The 25,541-nt window shown below is 40.4% G+C and overlaps 1 protein-coding gene across 17 annotated transcripts in view; it reads right to left on the bottom strand.

The window, feature by feature from the left end:
• The window catches only part of LOC116448603 (poly(rC)-binding protein 3-like), a 516,599-nt gene that overhangs the window by 154,891 nt on the left and 336,167 nt on the right, over positions 1 to 25,541 (bottom strand). For all 17 annotated transcript variants that reach the window (XM_032119362.1, XM_032119393.1, XM_032119403.1 and 14 more), the window contains one exon: positions 21,370 to 21,455. The gene's annotated coding sequence lies outside the window, so the exon portion shown is untranslated. The remainder of the gene's footprint in view (positions 1 to 21,369; positions 21,456 to 25,541) is intronic.

The following is a 25,541-nucleotide window of genomic DNA, read 5'->3' as shown; positions in this document are numbered from 1 at the left end:
CTTTCAGCCAGAAGAACCCCTTTTCTGTCAGCTTCTCCATGTATGTTGTGTGCTCCAGGCATCTGGAGCTCCAAGAGACTCATTCCAGTATGTCAGTGTCCATCTTGTACAGTGGAATCCAAAACAGGACACAGTCCTCTAGGTAGGGTCTTACTAGTGCCAAGCAGAGGGCAAAGAATCACTTCTCTCAGCTTGCTGGCTACACTCTTGCTAGTACAGCCCAGGATGGTGTTGACTTTCAGGATGCACTGCTGATCCACATTGGAGTATTTTTGGCTACTGGGACACCCAGGACTTTTTATGCAGTGCTGCTCTGGAGCCAATTGGTGCCAAGCCTGTCCTGCTGCATGATCAGGAATTTGCATTGGCCTGTGCTGAACTTAAAAAAGTTTCTGCCAGATTTATTCTCCAGCTTGTTGAGAATGCTTTGAATGGCAGCCCTGCACTCTGGGCACTATAATTGCTCCCCTAATCAGGTGTCATCTGTGAACTTGCTGAGGGCTTTATTTCGTCCCACTGGGTACATTTGCAGTGAAGGCATGAATGAATGTCAGCACTGGTGTTGATTCCTGATAGGTCTTACTAGAAATCACTCATCAATTGGACTTCCTACAGCTGATCACAACTCTTGGAGCCTCATGATATGGCCAATAGTGCGTTCACCTTGTAGTCCACTGCTCAAGTCTCATGAGTCATGCTCAAGTCTTGAGTCCATGTCTCATCTATTTGGCTGTAGGAACACCATGTAACAGGCCTTGCAGAAGCCAGGGTAAATAACGTCTTCTTTCATCCATCATGGCAGCCATCTCCTCAGAGCAAGCACTCAGACTGTTCAGCCACAATTTGCAGTTTGTGAATCCATGCTGTTCCCAATTGCCTTCTTGTCCTCCATGTGACTGGACATGGTCTTCACAAGGGTTTTCTTCAAAATCCTTGTGGAAACTGAAGGGAGCTTTATCAGCAAATAGTTCCCCAGATCTGCCGTCATGCTCACATGTAACACTTGCCTGTTCCCAGACTTCAGGAACCTCTCCTGATTCCTTGGGACCTTTTGAAGAAGATACAAAGCAGTCCTTGTAGTGACCTTAGCTACTTCTCTCCATATCCTTGGATACATTCTCTCTTGTCCCATGGACTTGTGTATGTCCATTTTGCTTACTTGGTCACCAACACGATATTCCCAGATTCTGCTTGGAAGATGTGAGGACAGAACTGGCCACAAAAGACCAAAGAGAAGAAGATGCTGAGTTGCTGAGCCTTTTCGGTATGCTTCAAGTCTGCTGCCTTGCTTCATAGCCCCACATCTTCCTTAGACCTCCTTTTGATTCTACTTCTAGAAGTTCTTCTTGTTGCCATTTCCGTTCCTCACCAGTTTCAAATCCAGCTGAGCTCTGACTTCCCTAATTCCCTGCCTACACGACTGACAACGCTCTGCTCCTGAGTAGCGCTCTTTGGCTTCCTCTGCCTTTTTGCACTGGAGAGAAGCTGGAGCTCCCTGCCTCCCTGTTGTGCCTGCATGGGCTGTGGGCTGAGCTGAGCCCAGGTCTGGGGAGGTTGTCCTCAGAGAGCATCATCCTCTCTGGGTTTCCTTCCCTTTCCCTTTCCCTTTCCCTTCCCCTTCCCCTTGCCCTTCCAGACAATCTCTCATGGGAACCTGCCAAACAGTTCCCAGAATGAGCTGTTGAACTCTCTATTTTCATTTGCTGTTATCATTCTGAAAACTTTCAGGTTTTGCTCAAAGTATTTGTTCTTTTCAGACAAAAGATTCTCAAAAAAATGAAGTGTAAAAAAAAAAAAATGAAACTTTTTTCTCTATCGAAGTCAATTTAGATGCAACTGACCTTTTACAAGGAGCCATACTCACTAAATTGTGTTCATTCACTAAGGTGAAATGAAAAGTAATGGAGTAGAGATGCTTAATGCTTATTGACTAAAAATAATTTAGATTATTTATAATTTTAAATACTAATTTGTAAATAATGATCCATGACTAAGTCTGACAATATGGGTGGAAAATAAAATCAAGAGAGATTACAAAGAACACCTCCCAACTCAGCATCCCATGAATTTTGCTTGCTGCCTGTCAACATCTGTTCCACTTTTCACCTTGTCTTGCCTGCTTTGCAAGTCACAGCAGTGCCTAATTTAAACATTCTGTAATTGTGGTTTTTAGTCCTAAATCATGAGGTTGTAAAATGTGCAATTACTGCTTCTTTCATTTTATTTACAAAAGACAAGCAAGAGGGAGAATACTGGTTTTTTGCTCCCACCTGTTATGGTAAGAGAAGCTGAATGAGCTTTTGACAGGTAAAAATATAAATGATGAGCCCTCAGATTAAAATACTATCAGCATTAAATTCATATATGTTTGTGAGAGTCTGAGCAAGTTCCAGCAACTGACAGCATTTTACTTTTCCTTCAACATGTACAGTATGCTCAAAAAGCTTCTCTTAAAATGCCATATAATTAACCTAGGATACAAGAGAGAAAATGGTGAAGAGAACAACAAAGACAATTTGTCATCGGGATTTTCATTAAACCCCTCAGTATTATAGGAATTAATTTCAGTACTGCTTTGCCCTGATTACTGCCTGTCGGATCGTATACAGGCATCCAACAGGATATTTGAATGGGAAGCGTTTGCTCCCATCCTACATCAGCCTTATGAAGGTAAGTGGTTTATCTACATTGACTGTGATTCATCATCTATACTTTAATATTGCAAAAACTGAAGACTGCTCTAATTTTAACTTCCCCTGTCATTGCTTTTTTCCAGTAAATTTTACATTGATAATAGCTCACATTGCCATCCCTGTCTTGGACAGGGGGAAAGATCAATGGAGTTCAAAGTCACAATAGTCATTAATTTGTTACTTTAATTTCCCAGACCTTATAGTTCACTACATATTGTTATATCACACAGGCACACTGTCATAGGTTAGCAAGCATAGTCCCGGAAGGGACGTCCTTGCTAAGGGGTGCTTACAGTTTCCTCTGGGAACTGATAGAACCTATCAGCTGGCCAGTTTGGATATGGACAATTCTCTAAGCCACTTAAAGTTGTGATCACCTCTGTGATCCACATTTAAGAATAGGCAAACTCCCCCCCAAGCTCTCTCTCGTTTCCGGCGCTGGGACAGGTAGCTGCGGGCCCCGTGTGGGGGCCAGCGGGCCCGGCCAGGCCCTGCTTGGGCCAGGCCGGGCCGGGCCATGGCCATCCTGAAGCCATGGACCTGTTCCAGCCATGGAACCCCCCCCCACTGCCTTGCCGTGGGCAGCCGGAGCGGCTCGGCTCTCCCCCCTCTCCACTGCGATAAGAAACATTCAACATTCCAGCTGCAAAGCTGCAAGGCCGAGGTGAGATTAACCCTTTTACTGCTGTGAAGAGCTGAAAATCTGAGGGAAGAGAGAGAGGAGATGCTTAAAGCTGAAATTCTCTTGTGAAGCTATGATATATCAGAGTATCCTGTTGTAATTTCATGAAGATATGGGGGGTGGAGTGTTCAACTCGTGAGCAAAAGCACCTGCGCTGAGATAGGCAGATGCTGACGCAGCTGTAATTTCATGAGAAGTTTGGACAGGGAGAGATGAACCAGATGAGGACTTTTGCTCCAAACGGGAAAGGAGAAAACCTCAGTCCGTAGAGATGAACCAGATGAGGACTTTTGCTCCAAATGGGAAAGGAGAAAACCTCAGTTCCTAGAGATGCTCCCAGAGATAGTCCTAAAGATGAAGATAATGAAGACCCTTTGCTCCCAGGGAAGGAGAAGGGCCTCTGTTTTTGTTTCTGAACGGCTCAACCTTAAAATTGTACCCCAAAAAACTTCAAGAGTGGACCCTCGAAAGCAGTTGCGGGAAAAGCTGCAAGTCGGGGGAAGGGACTCACACGCAGGCAGAGAGACTCCTCTTCCTAAATGGACTGAACAATATTTGGAAGTGGGCGGCTGTCTCGTTGTGATAATGTTTTCATAGCATGAGCAAGAAGAGACTTCTCTTTCTAAATGGACTGAACAAGGTTATTATGGAAGTGATAAACTGACTGAACATCTTAAGGGTTGTCTTTTCACATTGTCAGTGGGAGAAGGGAGGAAGGTGGGGGGAGGAGGAGGGTTCTGAAGGTGGTATAATTTTTTTTTCTTCTTTTAGGTCTGTTAATAAACTTCTTTATATTCTTTCAAGTTTGGTGCCTGTTTTGCATTTCTCCTAAGTCTTATCTCACAGCAGATAAACAGTAATGAGTATTTTGGACCAAACCACTACACTAAATTGGTGTTTCCGCCCGGTTACAAACCGAACCCGCGACACACACAAACCTTATTGGTCACAGAAGGGAGGGAACCAGCTCTCATTTCAGACTGTCCTACGACCTGTACAGCATCTAGGCAGCGTTCTTATCTTAGCCTTTACATTTCCAGTTTTTCAACATGCTCCCCTTGTAGAGCAGACCACTTTGGAGTCTGCAACACATTTTAAAGTAATGATTAAACACTAATCCACTAACATACTGAAGTGGCACTTGAGAATTTGGCAGTATCACTTTAAATAATCTCTTAGCCTGCTGATGGCTCTCTCAGTATTCTGTGTTTCCACACATAGCTGATGAATAAAATTATTTGAACTAATCTGTGCCTATACTTCTCACAGTATTTCTTGCATGAAAAGCAAACAGTGCAACATGTACGCATTAGAGTAAGAAAACCTGTAGGAAACATAGTCAAAATTTCAGTTTCTGTAGCACTTTCTTCTTCAAGTTATAGAAAAGTATTTTTAGAAACAATCTCACCTTAAATCTGAGAATGCCATTTAGGACTATATGACAGAAAGTACTTTGGTAATTTTGGCCAAAGCAATGCAGTTCAATGTCACACATGGGTGCAGGGAGAGGGTAGCAGATAGAGAAATCAAATTCACCCCGACAACATAAATGAGATAGGAAACGTTACTGAGGAGCAACAAGCTGCAATGTTGCACAGTGCCTTATAAAGCCATGTAAAATGAACACAAGTAAATGGATGTTGCCTTAAGTTCTTTTTGCTCATTGGCAGGAATTTATGATTTTTTCTGTGCAGAAAAATTGACTGAATAATGTCTGTGCTGCACCTGACTGCTTGTAAGGTGGGTAGGCAAAGTATCTTTTATGGCTAAAAAATTACAGGATCAAGATCTGCATAGCTCTCAGCTATCAATTCTCCCTCTTTGATTGGGAAAGTGAAGGGGGGTGTGTGTGTGTGCTGATCTTTAAGTAGTATTTCAAACAAAAAAGCAGCTTTCTCAAGTATTCTGCTTTAAAAGTTGGGTAGGTTCACTGACTTTCCATCTGTTCCCAACTTTCCTAAGAGCTGTCCCTATATGCTACAGATACTGTGTTCAAACCTGCTTTGCTTGCATCTTCTGTCATAATCACATTATGAGATAACACATACATTCATCTGGTCATAAGGGAACACTTAGAGAATTCAGGTTAAGAAGATGACTCAGTTGCCTTATTTAGATTAAAAATTCTTCTGAGTACCTGGCCCATTAAGCCTTATATTAAATAACAGAATGTGCCATCTCTCTTTCTTCTCTCTGTTTTCATTTTTCCATTAACAGTTTTCTGGCCCTTCTATCATTGCAGGTTTACCTTCTCCCAGTCTGTTGATCTCTTCTCCTCTCTTTGCTACTCATATAGTTGCCCTTCCTCCTGTTCATCTTCTCTCTTCCTACAGTCTCTGCTATACATAACACTACCAGTCATTCCCTGCTTTTCCTTTTATTCCCATCCAGCCTCCTTCTATTTATGCTGTTCCTGTTGATGGAGCATATACACAAGGATGAAAACCAACAGCTTTACATTTTCCAGTACTTCATGTAGGGAAGATCTGTGCCATGCACGTGGTGGGTGGGATTCTTAGGGTGTCCTGTGTAGGGCCAGGAGTGGGACTTCATGATCTTGATGGGTACTTTTCAACTCAGCATATTCCATTATTTTATGATTAAATAGGATCTAAACACAGTCTATAGTAATGTCTGTTCAGCAGGTGCCCCTGAAGCAAAGGGCCACCATTCTTTTGACTGTCCCATAACCTATAGAACTGTTCTAGCCAAGAACAGGTCCTCTAAGTGACATGCATGACTGCAACTCTATGGTAAACAGTGGGTCTTGCTCATCCCTGAAACTCTTCCAGACTGCTGGATGTGTATGTGGGGTCTAACTTCACAAAAAGCGTTTTTCCCCTCCTCTCCCAGTGCTAGATTTGCTTTTAAATTATTGAAGCTACCCATAAGAACTAGTTGTACTGGTCAAGGCCTGGGGCTTCAGAATACAATTGTATCACAGGCATAAAGCATCTCTTTTCTGCCACAGTGGAGCCAAAGAGTGGAACCCGAAATAAAAAGTAGAAAATCTAGAGACAGAACATTAGATTTTTCTTTTTGATTGTTCTTGGATGTAAAACCCATTAAATAGGCCAGTATGTAGGCAACCTCTTATTTAACTAGAATTATTGCAATTGCATGCACTCCACATGGAAACGTACTGAGTAGTAGTGGCTAGGTATTTCAGTGGACTCTTTTTTCAAGAGGTAATTATAACTCACAAATATCAATTATAACCTGTATCTTTAAAAATATCAAGAATTATTGCTAAAAGGCCGAGTAGTTACTTAGAGTAGAAATTATATGCATTATGAGAGCAGAATTATTCAAAATTATGTTCATATTCTGCAACACAGAAAATCTATTAGCACACACAGATTAACAAGATATTTTGTGTTTTCAGTCAGGGCACCATGACAGCCAGTGACTGGTACTCTAGAACACAAATGAAGCTGTGAATTTGCTGTGCTAAAGTGGCACCACTGCTATTCCTACATTTCCCATGTCTTCCATAAATGAACTAGTCCGAGAGGAAAGTGGCTGAGTGATGCTTACTTGCATTTAGCTATCAGGGTACATTGTCACAGGGCCTATATAAGAACACTAGTTTCTGTGTCTAATTCTTTCCTCTTAACAGACTTTAAAACTTCAGGTAACATCTGACACAGGAATTTACATGGAAATCAGGCCATCTGAATATGACTTTCCTCCCCCAACTCATTCTCTCAGCCTCTCCTCAAGACCAAGGAACGGGATAGGTTTTAAGAACAACCTAGCAGCTCTCCTCATGTCCAATTAACCTTTCTTCACAGAAAGGGTGATTAAAGATTGGAATGGACTGCCCAGGGAGATGGTGGAGTCACTGTCCCTGAAGGTGGTTAAGGAAAGACCGCACATGGCACTCAGTGCCTTGGCCTAGATGACACAGTGGTGTTCAGTCAAAGATTGAACTCGGTGATCTCAGAGGTCTTTTCCAACCTAATTGATTCTGTGATTCTGTGGATGCAGAACACAGCTAAGAGATATCTTATAATCTGGGTGCAGAAGACAGTTAATGATGATCATAAAATAAAATACCGAAATGACTATTTAATTCCTGTTCTCTGGCAGAAATTACGATGTTGGTTATTGCAGGCCTTTTGCGCTTCAATAAAAGTCTTTAAAATACCATGTCTGACTTGACTGATGTGGTTGTGAAGCAGTTTCTTGAGTCAGAATACCTCTACTGCCAGTGTACTAGAGTTCCCTTCAGACTTCCTGGATTTTGTAATAACAAGCTTTCTTTCCTGTGATTTTTTTCTTCTCTCTCGTGGTCAGGATTTTTGAAATACTACGCTGCATTTATGCAAGGGAACAAGGTTCTTCTCAATAATTTAATTTAACCTCCCTTATTTAAGAAAAAAACCCACTAGGTTTAATTAATTCTCATATGTGACTTCCAAGCTGAGAAACTACGTTTATTCTCCTGGTCCTTCTGTCAGTTCTACTCATGAAGGTTATAGTCATCTACTGGTAGGGAATTTAAAGAGCAATACCATTGATGATACACCTTGCAGCAGAGAAGGGATCTTCTCGTTGTGACTCTGGTGCAGCCATCCTTTCATGGTAATACACAATAAGGCAGACAATCCACTTAGATATTGCAGCAACAGGATTCTGACTGAGGTCAAAGAGACCAATCAATCCTGTTCAGCATCTGGGTTCCTCCTGAGGTGTCCAGACCACATTATCTTCTCCATATTCTTAATTTTTCTTCTGGAGGAATGATCAGGGATTTCCTAGTTAAATTACCAAACTGAACTCTTCAAACTCCTTAGGCCTTTCCATAGCTGGGATTATGGAGCATTAGCTGTCTGCTGCCAGGTTAAGCTCCATGAGCTGCTGAGAGCACCTCCTAATCAACTCTTACGTTTCTAACTGGTCAACTTAGAGATGATGTTGGAGTCTAAATTGAAGTTTTGTCTCCAGTGTAGCAAAGGTTCGACACATCATCATTGATCTCTACTGACTGAAATAAATGACTAATCAATTAATGTGAAGCAAAGAAAACCAACCTCAAAATGCAGGCATAAGCCCATGCTAGTCTTTAGAGGGGAGAAAACTGTGAATGAATGTCTAAATACCAGTGTGAACAAAAATATTTGCATATGGGTTTACTTATCACTGCATGCTTAGCATCACACCTGAATGCAAGTCTGCTGGACACAACCAAGCTACAGCCACTTCTGTCACCTTCTCTTGTGTTTAAAGTGGCTCAAACTTAGGGAATAGCTAACTTATCACACAACATTACACTGGATTGACAACATTACTATGGAAGAGGGCTTCGGTGGATCGATGTCGCGTTTGTCCCTACTGGGTCCCTCATGGACACGCTCAGGCAGCGCTCTCCCAGCACCCACGCGTGCACACGATCTCACCTTCGCAGGTGGTGGCGAACAGCCGCTCACACACACAGTCTGTGCACGAACCGGAGACAAGGAGGTGAGAGGGGCTCTCTGCATGCAATTCCAAGGCGTTTAATGGCAACACACTGAAGTGACCAGAGGCAAGAAGAACCCAGAACTGAACGCCCGTGCCCATTTTATCCCGAAAACGCCCAAAGGTGGGCAGAGCATCCAAAACCAATAGTCTAAGGGCTAGGGGGCAGAGGCAAGGTTGAATGACATAACAGGGGCCAATGGGAAAAGGGATGGGCGGGGGGAGAGGGCCAGTGACCAGCAGAATCTAGACAAAGGGAGAACTTTCTAGCACACTGCTGTAAGGAGAGACCACTTTTAAGGCAGCTTGGGGGGTGTAAAGTGGACTTAGCCACCGCAACACATTACTTCTCCCTGGTTTTCACACCTTGCCCAACAGCTGTGCCAGCAGAGGGGTTTGCATGAACACTCTCTAAAATACTCAAGGCCAAATGAGCCAGTTTATTTTAAGCAATGTGACCTGTGGATCTGCACTAGCTTGGCTGAGCTAGCAGGTTTCAGGCCAAAGAGAAATCATGCAAGGAACTCCACTAGCAAAACCAGAGGGGCAGCACTGCCAGCTGCTGGGTGGCAGTGGCAGAGGAAAGCAGGAACATCTTTAAGCAGAACAGCTGGAGCACAGAAGATGCCATCCCTCTGCAGCTGTAAAACTTCTGCCCCAGTGTCCCTTAGGTGTGGGAAAGACCGGCCACAGGAAAAGCTTCTTTTAGTATCTGGGGGGAAAAAGTTACAGTATGTTACTTCTGTCCACTTGATATACGTTGTACTTGGAAAAAAAAAACCCAACCCAAAACCAGCTAGTAAATGAGCAATCTCTTTTAAGTATAGAAAGTACAAATTTCTTGTACCCAATTCTAAGATAAACAAATGGTCCTTATCTGTGGTGTAAGTGTACTGACACAAACTTTCCCCTAGTTTTTGGTATTAAAACTCTCCAAACTTGTAAAACCTTCAAATTTTGAAAACTAAATCTAACCCTAAATGTTGTTTCTGTACTGGCAAAAGTTTTCAGCAAAGATTTAGTTCAGAAAAAACACCATTACTGTTGCTTAAGTGTGTATGTGTTGAGTTTACAGGCTATAGCATCAAGCAAATGGCATGTCTTAAAATCCAGTGGTGGTTTGATGGGCACTTTCCCCTGGCCTGCCTGAACTGAGTCAGCTCCCTTCCCCTTGATGCATGTTCAGTTGCACTGGAGCAATGATTTGGAGGCTACACTGCAAACCAGATGAGCACATTGCTCTGCTTTATAAAGGACCTTGAGGAAAAGAAAGGAGATGGGTAATCTTTCAAGGTTACTAACCCACATCAGAGTTCAGTCCTAAAAAGAACTATGCCGGCACAATGGGAAGGAAAGGGCAGAGATAGGTGGAAGGCTGTGGCAAGGGGTGGGAGATGCTTAAGTTCAATTTTTTTCACCAAAAAATATACATATTGAAGTCTAAAATAGCATCAGGCATGACTTCTGTGCCCCACCCAGAACCATCAATTAGCATATATTAATTTATATTAGTACTAATATACACATACATTAAATAATTTTAAGTTAAAAATTAAACATACTAAATAAATAATATTAGAAACCTTGATTTAATATTCCTTTAAAACTATAATCAAGTAAAACTAAAATGAAGGCATTTATAATGTATTTGCATTTTAACACATTTAAAGAACTTCACCTAAAAATACAGTATGCATTCTTATGCAGGAAAACACTTATGATTCACTGTAATTTGTCTGTTGGAAGGAACTGTGGTGTGGCATCATGGAAATATGTTTTCTTCTCATTCCATTAGATACACAATAAGGCTTTCAGAATATCTTTATTTCAGACACAATTATTAGCATAGAAACTGCACTTTTCTGCACAAATGTGGAATATGGACTTCAAGCAATGGCTGCCAAAGCACACATTTAATGAAAGTAGAGTAATAGAGCACTGAAGAATATCAGCTAGTAAATTGCTCAGTGTTACTCATGCAAGACATCATAATTTTCTGCAAACTGTCCTAGGTTACAGTGTAAGATGTAACCAAAAGCATGTATTCTGTTATCATCTTCACAAGCTGTTAAAGCAGGTGGGGCAGTGGTCGTGTTCTTCTACCATGGCTCATCCTTGATAACTCCCGCTGAGGGGCTGTCTCTGTTCAGTGGGCGATCAAGGACCCACCGCGTGACTCATAGAATTACATCAGCCCACTGTGAGATGCTCTGCCCAGGGGGGAGCAGCCAAGCATTCCCACCTGGATATAATCCTGGGTTTGGAAAAGCACGAGTGCTCCTTATCTACTGGATTTCCAGAGGACAAGAGCTGGACCTTCAGGTGAAGACCAGACCCTTCTACAGGATCACCACTTCAACAGGACCGCTTCATCTGGAGTGCTACCACCACCCTAACAGGGTGTCAGGTTGTATCCTGACTCTGTCAGTGTTCTTGTACTATTGCATTTATTTTAATTTTCATATTAAATTATAATTCTGACTTGTGATGTCCCACTGGTTTGTTTTCAAACTAGTAGACAAACATGCAGTGCCAGTCAAAAGCCACATTAATCTAACATTGAATTAAAAGCAGTTTAACTTTTCCAGAGGTCGAAGCAGAGGGCCGGATTCTGAGTGCCTGGAGTTTCCCGAGGCTGCACCAAGCTTGGGTTTCTATATTAAAAGCACCTGGCAGCACTTCTGAGGATGTCCGTGGCATATTAGGGCATAAAGGTCAGGAGAGGAACTGAAAATGATCACCCCAAGGGCCAACCACCCCCAAAAGTGCCTCAGTGCCATGAGACATGACATTCTAAAGGACAGTCAGTCTCATCAACAGCCTGCCATGGGGGCAAAAATCACTGCAACTCTTTAAATGTGATTGTTAGAAGATACACAAGTCTAACCTAAAGAAGGACTTACATGCTTGACACTTGCCTGCGTCTCTCCACTACTCTGGTCCACACCAGAAAGAACAGTGCTGCTCCCCTACAGCCCATCTCTCTCATCTCACAGGCATTTAAAATTTGAAACAGCAGTTTGAAGTAAAGAAAAATCTGTTTCTAGATAAGATAAAAAATTACACACAAACTTTTTCGGACACTGAATTGAATGAATGTGAGAAAAGTATGAATTGTAAATAAAGTTCTACCACTTATTATTTTACAAAGTGAAACATAAATTAGCTGAGTGGCTGTATTTAATTCTTCAAGAAAAACTGTAGGACTGGATCTTCAGGTCTCAGCTTTAATCAAGGAAAATTAAATTCTTCAGGGGTTAAAAGCTGTAGGAAGTTGCTGTTACATTGCAGAACTACATAACTGGCTTGACTTTTAAAAGAAGTGATTGAAAGTACAGGTGCAAGAGACTGAGATACTGTTTTTTATCATTCAGTGGGCAGTGTTGAAGAACAGTGCAGAAAAGGGTGTGTGTTCCAGTCAGCTGCAGAGGAGCAGTTGTACTCATCTTATATACCAATAAAACATTAGGACAAAGATTTTAACAACAGAAACAGTAACTGAAATAGTACCAGGCGCTATTAGATATGAGTATATATTGTGGAAGTATTTGTAGCTTTTGTTTTATCAAAAACCTATTAAAAAAAGAAGTTTTGCAATTTTTCTTTTTGTTCCCAAGTATTTAATGACAAGCACAGCTTGAGGAAATATCTCTTATCCTTCTGGAGTCTGATTTCTCATGCAGCGTATTGAGGTTTTAGTATTAAATAGTTTACTCACAGCACTTTCATTCAGACTCACATGCTAGTTTTCCTCCTTCATAAAAAGGCGTTTTTGGATACATGGCTGAAGAGCCCATCCACAGAGTTGCCTTCCAAATGCAGCAGCTGAGCACAACACATAGTCCCAGAGTTATCCCTCTCGATACACTCAGAGGAATGCATGGGTAACACCCGGCACCTTGGTTCGGAGCATAACGGGAAATGCCATCTACACCAGCAAGGCTGGAAAAACCTTTTTCCCGACTGGCTGCTCATCCCAAACTGCCTGGCAGAGGTTTGAAATATGCAATTCAGGGAAGTGATATTCTGTGGCATTCATTCAATTTACCTGCACTACACTCCAGGGAGCCATGCTATTAAACAACAGCTCCACTGGGTCAATAAAGTTAACTTAATTAAATTGCTTCCCCTCCTACTCTTCCAACTAGCAAGATTTAGGGCACAGGGACACAGTGCTGCTTGTAAATAAAAGGATGATTTAGCTAATCATTTGCTGAAGAAAGACATATTTTTGTCAATAATTCTATGCACAAAGCAAGGAGCTAGTTTAAATTAAAACAATCATGTAGGATAAGGGGAGAGACAATACCAACTATTGAAGGGCTGTGAATATTTTTCAAGCAGTGTCAATTAAATCCACTATTTAAAAGTTAAATCTCAGTGATTGCACTCTTTGCTCCATAAGACTGAAATTACAATTGCTTAAATGTAATGTTATAAAACATACACTATCATTATTACAAGCATAGTGAATACACATTCTTAATTTGCTGGGGACTGATCTAGTCCCTTTCTGGTCATTTTGATATCTACACTCTCACTGCTTTACAAGAGTCATGTTTTAGGAGTCTCTAGTCTGTCCTTTTCTGTGGCAATACATGGAAAATGTCACCAATAATTAAGCATAAAAAAGACTACAGTTAAGCCAAAATTAAGAGATTGTTTGCAACCTTATCATAGTTTCCAATCATCAGTCTGAAACCTGTGAGCCTCCTTGTCTATTTGAGGTCAGATACTTTGAAAGGCTACAATTAAACTGATGTAGCTTTTTTGCAAAACAGTATTTAACTATTCTTATTCCTTTGTCCTCAGAAACTCTGCTAATTTTGATAGGAGTTCCTGATGTTACCTGTGCACCCTCTGCTCTGTCTCTTGAGTGTTTTCAGCTTTGCCCCAAATCTCCTTTTGCAGACACTGAGTAAAAGCATGCCAAACAGTAGCAGCTAGACTCTCTAAAGATTTCTTCTGTGCTGTTTATATCCTATTCCCTCTGAGCTTTTACCTGCAAGTAATAAGTCTTTCTTGTTTCTTTTCTTCAAATATCTTTATTTTTTCCTATTAATAGCAAGAACTTGGAGCTGGTCTGAGTTTTTGTAAGCAAGTGAAGAGAGAGAGATGCTTGTAAAGGCACATAGGCACAGTTTAATTTAGGAAGTATGAAAATACAAGCAGAAAAAGGTCTCTTTATGCCCTTACAGCCATTTCTTGCAGTACAGGCCATCTCTCCATAAACATGTCTGCCAGGGGGTCTGAGACTGTCCTTTTGTCCTAGACCTCAAATCCTCCTCTAGTGTTGGGTTTGTTGCTCTTTGTCGTACTCTGATTCAAACCATCCAGTGCAGCCGAAGGTCTCTGATCACAAACCAATGAAATCACCAAGTTGAGTAGCCTTATGGTAGAGTCCTGTCTCCATTTCATACTGGTTAATTAGTCTCTTACTTCTTCACAGCACAAGCTGGAATGGCAACAGCCTTCCTGCATGTCCTCTCCCAGTATCACAGAAAAAAGCTCAGGGCATTATTCACATGGACTTGAGTTTTACTCCATAAGAACTCCTACTGAATACCATAAGACAAAACTAAAATGAAACATGATTAATGTGATTGGCAATGTCAGAATTTGGTTGGAATGAGGATCCCTTTGACTGCTTCATATTGCAGGATGTGTTACTTCATCAATGCCTTGTCAAAGTCAGGACTGCACAAAGAAAAATGTGTATACAAATAAAAATGTTAAATGCCTAGACTAAGAAATTTAATATAAAACTAAAGATTACCTATCTAGGGAACTATCTATCAAAGAGACTGAATTAATTTAAATTAATGGTGCAATGCAGTGGGAGGGTGGTCAGCATGCTGAGTGCTGTAGGGTCAGAGCCAGGAGGACTGCTGTGATTGCCCTTCCGTCTCCTCCCACAATTTCTGCAGCACCAAGGATGACACACTTGACCTCCAGGAGTGGAGAGCAATATCCACCTTCCAACTGATGTTTCTCAGCCTCTGAGAAATAGAGCCCTATTCACAGCATCCAGACTTGACAGGAAAGGGAAGGAGGTCTCTCTTGTAGGACAACAGTGACCTTTCAGCTAGGATAGAATACTCTGAATAAGACCTTTCTGGAAGTAGAAGAATGAAGAAAAGGAAAGTTTCTATGATAAGACAAATAGCATTGAAATGGAGATCTCCTTTTTTTAAAACCAGTTTAAGTCCATATGGCAGCATAAAATAATTCATGCTATTATATTCACATATTTTTTTCCTTTTTTCCACCTCTACTCCCCAAGCCTGATGAAGTCAATAGGCCAGAAGATAGATGCTCTGCTCTTCTATTCAATATGTAAATCTCAGTGAATAGTAAGAACCATTAGCCAAAAAAAAAAAAAAAAAAAAGGAAAAAAAAAAAGGAGAGAGAGAAAGAAAAAAATGATGAAGACAATTTTCTTAGGGTAATTATATGGCCTAGTTCCTTCCTAATGAGCTGTATTTCTGGCTTTTTGCTCATTTCTATCCTGACAAGACAGGCAAATAGTATGTCTAATAAGTGTTATCTTTTAACTGGTTATTATACTACAACACAGAAATTCTATGTGTGTTGAGCTACATCGGACTCCATTTAGCCAAACTGCTCTTAAGCTGGGCTGAACCTGCCCTGTCGTATCAGAATGGGGGAATCATACTCTGGAAGAGGCACTCCTGTTTAAAAAGATGCTAAACACTCGCTCTCTGCCCCAAATTCTTTGGTATGTCAGGAATTTGCAGCCCTTTGCCAGAGCCCCAGGAGGAGCTGCTGTAGACAGGGTGTCACAGACATACTTCACAGCCCCAGGGATCCCAGCTGCAGCGACATCGATTTCTTCTGTTTTTAATGTTGAGAGTGATGCAACGCTGTTCTTCAGCCAAAGGGCTGAGGCAGGCACACTGACCCTGCAGCCCCTCTCAGCCCAGAATCCTGTGCTCACTGGAAGGGCTGCTGCTGGGCATCCGTGATTTGTGCCCAGAGGAGCGAGGCTGGGAGAGCCCACACCTGGAAGGCTCAGCTGCCTCTGCTGCTGAGAGCAGGAGCAGAGCAGCAGCCTGCCTGTGCACTGTAAGGAGCAGAGACCACTCTCCTCACCTACAGGAATGAGGACTGAAGTTCACAGCGATCCTGCCTACATTTAGGCACTTTACCAAAGCTCCCAGTTCTGGAGAACAGTTGCTTTTGACCAACAACAGAAAGAAACTGGACACATTGGAAGGCTCAATCAGCCCTTAAATGGACCAGAACCCTCAAGGTCTTGCCCTCCAAGTACTCCTCCTCTGTGTTAACTGGAAGAATGTAAGATGATGGTATGACTAAACTTAGGACCCTCCATCAGATGCCAGGAGTTACACAGATGTGTGTTCATGGGATTTTTGAGGAATGAGCATCCATGAGGGTGAGAGCAGTGACTATGGCACCCAACACCCCAGCAGGACCTGCCCACTTAACTCCTCCTGTTGCCATGAGCACCCCTGCAGAGCGTCCCTCAAAGTGGGGGTTACACAAGGGTCCCCTCAAAGGGTCCCCTTGAGGGATCAGGATGAGACCTGGGGCCACAGACATTTCTGGGGAGGAAGAGAGGGCTGCGAAGAGCTTCCGCTGAGGCAGGGAGTGAAGGTGCTGCTTGTGGGTTCAGCATCAGGTGGAAAAGGCAGGCAATGGCTGCTCTGGCACAAAATCCTGAGGGAATAGATAATCCCTGCCTACAATTAGAAATCTGAATTTTTGCTTTTTGTGTGTCTGGTGCAACTGGCATTTCTTGACTGATTAGAAGCTCCCTAAAAGTGATTACCTCATTCAGATTTCCCTGCTGCTGCCCACCCCTCCCAGCCAGGTGACTGTGACCCTTCATATTCACCTTTGCATTCATCTGCAAAAACCTGAATTAGCAAAGACAAGTGTCACAGGTGCTCAACATCTCCCGCTGAGGCAAGATCTTTATTTGTTATAGCTGTCAGCCCAGTCAGTGACTGCTCTATCTCACTGTGGGCAGACATATTCCATCCTGCTGATGTCAAAAGCACATCTATCTATTCAGCAGTGCTCTATGCTGAGCAACTGCTGCACTGTGGGGAAAGAAGATTGTGATCACCACCATTTGTCCACATAATCACACTTGTTTCTGGACAATTGTTGGGTCAGAGGCTAATGTTTTTTATTTATAGTCTTTCTACACTCATCTGAATTTTCCTGTGCCTTTTTCCACAACAAAGAATTCAGCACCATTTGGCTTCTACTGCAGAAGTTCTGCTAGAAATCTGAGAAAAAATATCTGAAAGTAAATCCATCACACTCATTTGAACAGAATTTTACATTAGGGAGCTGGAGTAGTGCCTAAGACTCAAGGTGCATTTCTAGGAAAAAAGAAAGATCAAATACATATCTAGCTTCTCTTTTCTTCATATTGCATAACTACCAAACAGAACTCAAATATACTTGCCTGGATGCTACCTTGTCTTTAAAAGCTGAAACAAAAAATGCATGTTCCCTTTATATCTCAGTGCCCATTTAATCTGGTTCTGAAATTCCCGAAATAAGAAATAATATTGGTTTTCTTTATAGTAATAATTCTGTTTATTTTCACCAAGATAATTCATTTAGTATTTTGCCTTTTTGTTATGTTTATTAAATAAACAAATCAACATGTAAGTTTAATGCAGTTGTTGCCTTAGGTAAGCCACTATTTCACTTCTTTAACACCTCAAGTGTTTCCAACTAGCCATGCAAAGTAGAGCTGCTTGCTTCATTTTCCATTGTCCTGCAGGCAGTCTGCATAGGAAGTCATGCATCATTTTTTAATACAAGAATGGATTTTGTTCAAACTGCTGTTTGCTTTTTATTAATAGGTGCATTTTTAAAATTTAAACCTATATTTTTATTTTAAATTATCCTTTCATTTCAAATAGGCTAATTTAAAATAAAAAATAAAATTTTAATAATGTAGTGCCAAACTTCTTAAATTCAATATCTGATTTTACATTAAATGACATTCAGTATTCACTATTATGTGTCTGTTAGCAAATATTTGCTGATCATCAAACCCCTGAGCTGGGAGAGTTTAAGTGACTGGAGAAAACAGCCTCTGACAGAAGTGTTTAGTCCAAGTTTGATATCTGTAGCTTTGTCTGCCTGTTCAGAGAAGGTATTTTCTTCACTTTATTCAGGTTAGCTTTATGCAATATCTAGTTCACGCAGAGCTATCTCTTGAGAGCTGATAAAGGCAGAAAACCTTACTTTCTACTGTAGGGAAAAGCACCATAGCAGAGACTGAAATCTGCTAATACTAAAATCTTGCAGGGCACAGAAAAAACCACACTGTTCTGTTTACTCAGTACAAAGAATGGCTAATTTGACTAATAAATTACCTTAATATATGCCATAAATAAATAAACAAACAGAAAAATGTGAAATGTCATTCGTTGGTTTCTAAGAAAACAAAAAGCAAATATCAAGAATCTGAATAAATATATCAGAAAGTTTTATGTAATTCTCTAAATGAGACTTAATATAGGTCCACCTTTACTAATATAAGTACCTAATGTAAACAAAGTAGCAGTCAAAATAATCTGTTGTATGATATTCTCACAACAGTGGAACAGGACTGATTATAGTGCTCAGACTTCTCTCCCATCATTATTTTGACTACAGGAATTATGCTGCCAGTCAACAATACAGTAAGCAGGGAGAAGGTGATGTAAAAGGAGGTTACTCACTTTTTTTTGGGTAATAGTGTACTACCCAGTCTAGATTATCAAACTAGTGAGGTCATCCACCATATTATTTACTGCTACACTTTGGCAGAAAGCCAAAATACTTTAATAATACCAGCTAAGGGGAACAAACCCTTCTCCAGAAAACTCATTACAAAGCAAATGCACAGAAGAAAGAGAGAGTGATAATTTCTTCTGACCCTCTATGTTTTTACAGCACACATTCTTAAAGCAGAGGCACCAAAACACAGACTTCTGGATCAGTCTCACCAAAGTCAGACTCACAACCGAAGCAACAACCCCTGTTTTACGTTATCAGTTTTTTCAATGAAGTTGCTTATCTGCTGTGATTCCTGAAATATTTCCCTCAAAGATTAGGACCCCTTAGAACACAATTCCTGTTTCTCTTGATGGATCTAGTACTCTTCAGCCTTAAATTCAGTATGTTGCTATACATAGATGGGCTGAGGTTACCAAGCAACCCAGGCTGCTTGATAGAGCAAGTGGTCCTGTTGGACTGTTGGTATAATTTATAAATTTCATTGACAAGGATATTCTGTTGGCTTCCAGGTTGTCTGCAAAATACTGAAAACATCTAATTGTGAAACTTGCTGAAATATTCTGCAAAGACTCTGCCTCAATTACGACTCCTCTTGCCAAGTATTTTCTGTGATATTTTCATTTAGCATGTGCTCCATTGACATTGTGTAGGGTTAATGTTTTATGAGAACATTGAATAGTTTGAAGTAATCTCTAATAAATAATTTGCTGGAAATACTGTAGAGCCAAGGAAGCTGATAGGTACTGTGACCAGAGGTGAGGGATTTGTGTTCCAATATTACTTAGCAGAGGAGAGGATTTACCCTGTGACTATTGCAATTCGGTACTACAAAACAGAAGGAGATACGACCACCACTACTTCACCTATGGGTATATTGTCCTTCTCCTTTGCTTTTGTAGCATTTTCCTGAAAACATAATGTTGTTAATGAAAATAAATTAATTTGTCCAAGCAGAAATGGAGCCTCTTCCTTGGAACTTGCCCTCCCACTTCATCTCAAAAAGAAACCCTCTGTTTTCTCCATTTAGATTGTCTCAAAATTTATTATTTATTTCCTGGGTTGATGAACTGATAAATCAGTTTTATGCACAGTCCTGACATGCTTAATGCCACAGAGATTCATTAATTCGATTATTAAGCTTGGATTCATTGTCAAAGAGCCTCATATTCCTTACAATCTGCTTTTCATGGTAAACAGGACAGAGCTTCCAAACTGCATCTCACAGACAAATCCAAGAAGAATGGAAGCTGTTGGCTCTAGCCTGTCTGTCGTCTTAGCAAAATACAACTGAGTGGTCACTTAAGTAGATATGGAAGCTTGTGTTGTGGCATGTTCTGACCCAAACAGGAAGGTGAACCACACAGAACTGCAGACAGGTGGATCACTTAGTAATGAGTGATGTATTCGGTACTTCTGCTTTCTGGGAAGAGAGAAATCAAAGTCATGACCCTGTGATCCTTTAGGACCCCAAACAAGACTCAAAAGTTTGGCTGTGTTCTTACAGCTAAAATGCCTGAAAAGCAACCAAACAAGCAATAAGAAAGAAGGAAGCTGTTTTTATAAATATAAACCCAAAGATTTTTATTCCCATGGGCAGTTATTAAATAGCGCATATTCTTCACAGCACTTTTTCTTCTTTTATAAAAATAATACATCAGAAGTCTTTTGCTTTGCAGACTGCTGGTAGCTAAACATGCTTAATTATCATATTGAAGGTCATGAAATATTTTATACTGTATGAACTAAATTCAATGTATTCCTTATCTCAGAAATATGCAGTGGCAAAAAAAAAAAAAAACCACCCAAAATTTCAATACGAATCATCCACAGAATAATAAAACAAGATTGTCAAAGCTGAAGCAACCTGTAACCAGGCACTACATTTCATAAAATCTACTGGATACACTGAAGTGAAATAAGTGAAATATATTCCAAGAAGTAGCAAATAACATAGTATTTGCAGTAGTTTTATGAAACTAGAAAGAAAGGTGAAGTTTAGTAGTGCTATGAGAATCTTCACTGATATTTTGGAGCAGCAATCTCTGGATATATAAGATCTCTCACTTAAGAGGGTAAGTGGACATGGTTGTTTAGAATAATTTTGTGTTTTAAAGTGCAGTCCCTCATGAAAGTTAAACTTTATGTGCAGGAAAACTAAAATTTTCGAAAAAGTTCTGAAGCTCTCCTTCAGCAAGTCATGAACAGCAAGGAACTTTCTTTTCTGTTCCTCTTTGTAAGGATCCTCTTCCTCCTCCATTCAATGCAGTTTTTTCCCTCTCCACTTTTCCCAATCCTTACCAGTTTTTCTAACCCTCTTTCCTCTAAGTGTAGAGGCTATCCTCAGACACTATTATTTCCAGCAGTTTCCAAATTCTTCCATCTTCCTTTCCTTAATTCCAGCAAGAACATGCAAATGCTTAAATAATTTAATTTTTCCATCCAAAAAACATTTTACCCGAAAAAGCTTACCCAAAACATCCAGAGATATGACCACAGTTCCATTGGCTCTACAAGCTGGAATAATTAGGCAAGTCAGTGCTTTATGTCAACTCTATCTGTAATGTTGATAGGTTTCATTCTAGCTGGGAAATTTAAGAGCAGTTCCATACTATTCAATTTGCACTCACGTTTACTTGGCCCAGAAAATGAATGTGGTAGTCCATATAAGAAATGCAAGAATAAAATACAAGTCAGGAATACCAGAGAGAAAAAAAAAAAATCTGAGAATGGAGAACTTACTTGTCAGAAGAGCAGTGATGTTTAAAAACCTGCTGTTGTTGGTCAGCTTTTGCAGTCTTCAGATATCTAAAAGTGTTGAGTGTGCTCTGAAAAGGAGAAGAATCAAGGATTTAGTAATTTTATCACCTATCAAATACTAAACTGAAACTTGTCCAAAATAGATTGCTTTCCCATTTTATGGGGTTATTAATTCATAAAGTATGTTTTTATTTTCCCACTGCATTTGCAGCAATTTTATGGGCTTCCAGAAGTTGAGCTGCTCAGATCAAACTTCCTGAAGTGCACAGGGAGTCAGAACAATGAGAAGAGTAATTATATTACTCATTCTGTTGCATACCTACATTTCCAAGCTCTTACAGTTGACAGAGAACAGTGAAAATGAAAGAAGTCTGACTCCTTTCTTGTTTAAAAAACCACTATACTGGAGTAAATGACTTTCCAAAACAAGCACAGAAAATCATGTCCCTAAATGTCTTTCAAACAAATGACTTAGAGTTAATTTGCTATCTTTTGGATTAGTTCATGTATTTGGCCTCCTCATTCGTGGTCTAGTAGCTGAGAATATCCCTTTATACTCAAACCTTATTCTACATTAAAGTCAAGCTTTATAATTTCCAATTGCCGTTAACAGACAGGGGAGTTGACTGTGTCAAGGAGCACTCTTAACTCTCCAAATCAAAATGAAATTGAAAGACTGGGAGATGACCAGTGCTTCCATCTATTTAGACTGTGGGGGAAGGAGGTAGAGGAGTTAGGAATTAAAGAGTGGGGTTGAACCTGTGAAAAAGAAGTGTTAGAGGGAAGGTGGGTTTAGTGTTATCTTTGTTTCTCACTTTCCTACACTATTTTTAATTGGAAAAAAAAATTAATTTTCCACAAGTCGTGTCTGGGTTTTTTTTTTGCCCATGATGGCAATCAGTGAGTTACCTTCTTGTCTTTATTCCAGTCTGTAATATTTTCTATCATATTTTCTCCCCATGTTCTGCTGAGAAGTGGAAGTGAGAGACTAGAGGGATGGGTGCCTGGCTGCTGGCCAGAGTCAGCCCACCATAGCTATAAAATAACGTTTCCATTGCCAATGTTTCCAAGATCCCCAGGACTTAGACTGGAATGGAGATAAAAATCCATACTAATAAAACTCTGCCTATAACATACTGGAATAAACAGAATTAGTAAGGAGCAGAAATGTTGATCAGAGAAAGCTGCATTAACAGGAAAACTTCGTAGATCTCTGACTTCTGTACTGTAGTGCAGAGTTTATGGTAACATGGACAAAATCAAATGACTCCCACTCCATGAAAGGAGACTGCTGAAAAGATCTGTGCTTGTGATATGATACTGAGGTGTCTTTGGCCCATTAAGGAATGTTTGACAGCAATCATTGAAATATAACATAGCAAGTGTTTTAAAGTCAAAGATGAGACTGATCGACTTGTAGCAATAGATTTATTCTGTCAGCACTCTTTTAGAAACAACTATTTAAAGTTCTTTTGCAGCTAGGTTTTTACAAAACTGAAGTGATTTATTTAATTCCAGATTTCATTATGCTCCAGAACTCCCTTTTAGCAATCATTATGATGCCAATAGCACATTTCAGCTATGAAAAAGGTTGAAGTGCTTTGCATCTCTACCCGATATTAAAGGCTATGGGATGAAATCTCCATCGAGTTAGTACTGCAGAGGATTATGCATTTGTTTGGATTCCCCTTGGTTTTGGTCAGGGTATGCCTTGCAGTGGCAAAATTAGCAAAACCCTCTGTAAAAGTCATTGAACAAACTCTTTCCTGAATGAGTTTTCTGTTAGAATTAATGTTCTGTTAAAATAATCAACAACCCACTAAAAAGGTGAGATCCATGGCAAACATTCACATTGCCTCACATACATGTGAGAAACCTCTGGTATAACAAGACCTAGAAGAATAAAAGTTGCCATTAGAACTGAGCGAGTACAAAATTCTATCAACAACCTCCCATTTACAGCCCAACCACTCTTGTAATTTAGCTGTGTTTTCAAGGCTAAATGACTAAGGTCTCCTACCTGTACCCTGGGAAATCTATAAACACACGGTGAAATTAACTACTAGTTGGGAAAGAGAGCCTGGAGACAGCCTTATGAAAATGTCACCTAAATCCTCATCAGCTGTCAAAAAAACCCCCAACAGTATATTAGGAAATACTAGGAATAGAACAGAAAACAGCAGAAGAAACATGATAATGCTGACATAGAAATCCATTGCCCACCTAGCATTTTGAATATTGACTATGGTTCCAGTCATCTCATCTCAAAAATGACAGGATAGCAATAGAAGGATAAAGAAAAGGGTGTCAGGATGATCAAAGGTATTTAATGGTTTCTGTGCTAGGAAAGGAAAAAGAAAGGCTTTAGGATTTTCATATGGAAGAGGGACAAATGAGGAAAAGGACTGTGACAGAGCCCCAGGAAAATCATGAACAGTACTGAGAAAGTGAATAAAGAATGGTTTTCACTTTATTTCATAGCAAAGGAAGCAGTCACAATAAAATGAGCAGTTAGCAAGTTAAAAACATGAAACACAAGAAAGAATGCTTTCCACAAGGATCATAATTAAAGGGTGGAACTCCTTGCCCCAGGATGTGGTGGGAAGCTACAAACATGTGTGGGCTTCAAAAAGCACGTCACTGTAGTGGTAAAAGAAACATTGACCAGTACCAGTCTGTGTTTTACACAAAGCTGCACGGTACAAACGGTCTGGGTAAGAAGCATCACGGAGTGCTGTAGAGTGATACCAGGGGAGGTTGTCCTTTGGTCAGATTTAAATACAGCTGTTGCAATTGTTCTCATTAATTTTGCTCTTTTACTGAACTCTTAGCAATCTCTTGCAACATACAGATGTTAGAGAGCATTAGTGCAAATATGTGATTTTAGATTTATATAAACATATATACAGAGGGGCTTATGGACCATTTTAAGTTCAAATAGTGCAGCCTACTCAGGCAGGCAGGCTTTAGGCTAGGATTTTCTGAGGATCATCAGGTCTGGCATCCAAGCATCCAACTGCTACTGAAGACTAAAGGGATTGATCAACAAAACTCTCATTTTGTGGAAATAAGAAATGATACTGAATTTTCTCCCCTCAAGAAAGAAGAAAATGGTCTTTCTTGTGTAGTCAGTGATCTTCATCTTAACTGTTTCATGTGTCTCATGATGGCAGGAGTAGAGATTTTTCCAGACAACCACATAGACATAGGATGTATGGAGTTGTCACTTGCTGTTTTTTGTGGTGATAAAATACCATAATTTTGGTGAATAAGCAAGGTTGCTTGAACTCTGTATGCATCTTCTGTTCATCTGACGCAGATCTGTTAAAGACTTTGCCCTGAGACTCTTTTGACACAAGTGATGGGCTTGCGACTTCCACCACGGGATGGCCGATGCTTCCGATCAGATAAAAGGCCATGGTCAGGAAATGCTTTTAGAAGACTGTGACAGAAATGTTCTGACTGGTTTTGGCTGACTAGATCTCTGGTTGTGAAGGTGGCAACTAAATTGTGGGGCATGTCTGGCCCCACAACTCTTGGTTGCCCAGATCACTAACCTTAGTTTCTATCACTATTCCCTCCTGCTACCTACCCGTGTTACTTTTCGTTGAAAACCAGCATTTGGGAGGAGGGATGGGGCATAGCCTGGTGTGATCCCAGTCACTGGGAAGTGAGCCAGAAGCCTGAGGAGAATTTTCTTCCAGTACTTTCATAGTGGTTACTCAATGTCTGTTCAGGACAAAAAATGTTTGCATGGCTTCTTAAAGTGTTAAGTATCCTGAAAGCTGAATATGTCATGCTAGTCTAAGCTAACTTGGTATTTCGGCTACTGTTGTAGGTGGGATACAGGCTTAGGTAGTGTAGTGGTTTGGTCCAAAATACTCATTACTGTTTATCTGCTGTGAGATAAGACTTAGGAGAAATACAAAACAGGCACCAAACTTGAAAGAATATAAAGAAGTTTATTAACAGACCTAAAAGAAGAAAAAAAATTATACCACCTTCAGAACTCTCCTCCTCCCCCCACCTTCCTCCCTTCTCCCACTGACAATGTGAAAAGACAACCCTTAAGATGTTCAGTCTGTTTACCACTTCCATAATAACCTTGTTCAGTCCATTTAGAAAGAGAAGTCTCTTCTTGCTCATGCTATGAA

This window comes from Corvus moneduloides, chromosome 1, assembly GCF_009650955.1.
Source record: "Corvus moneduloides isolate bCorMon1 chromosome 1, bCorMon1.pri, whole genome shotgun sequence".
Taxonomy (NCBI): Eukaryota; Metazoa; Chordata; class Aves; order Passeriformes; family Corvidae; genus Corvus; species Corvus moneduloides.
This window is presented reverse-complemented; position numbering and strand designations above follow the sequence as displayed.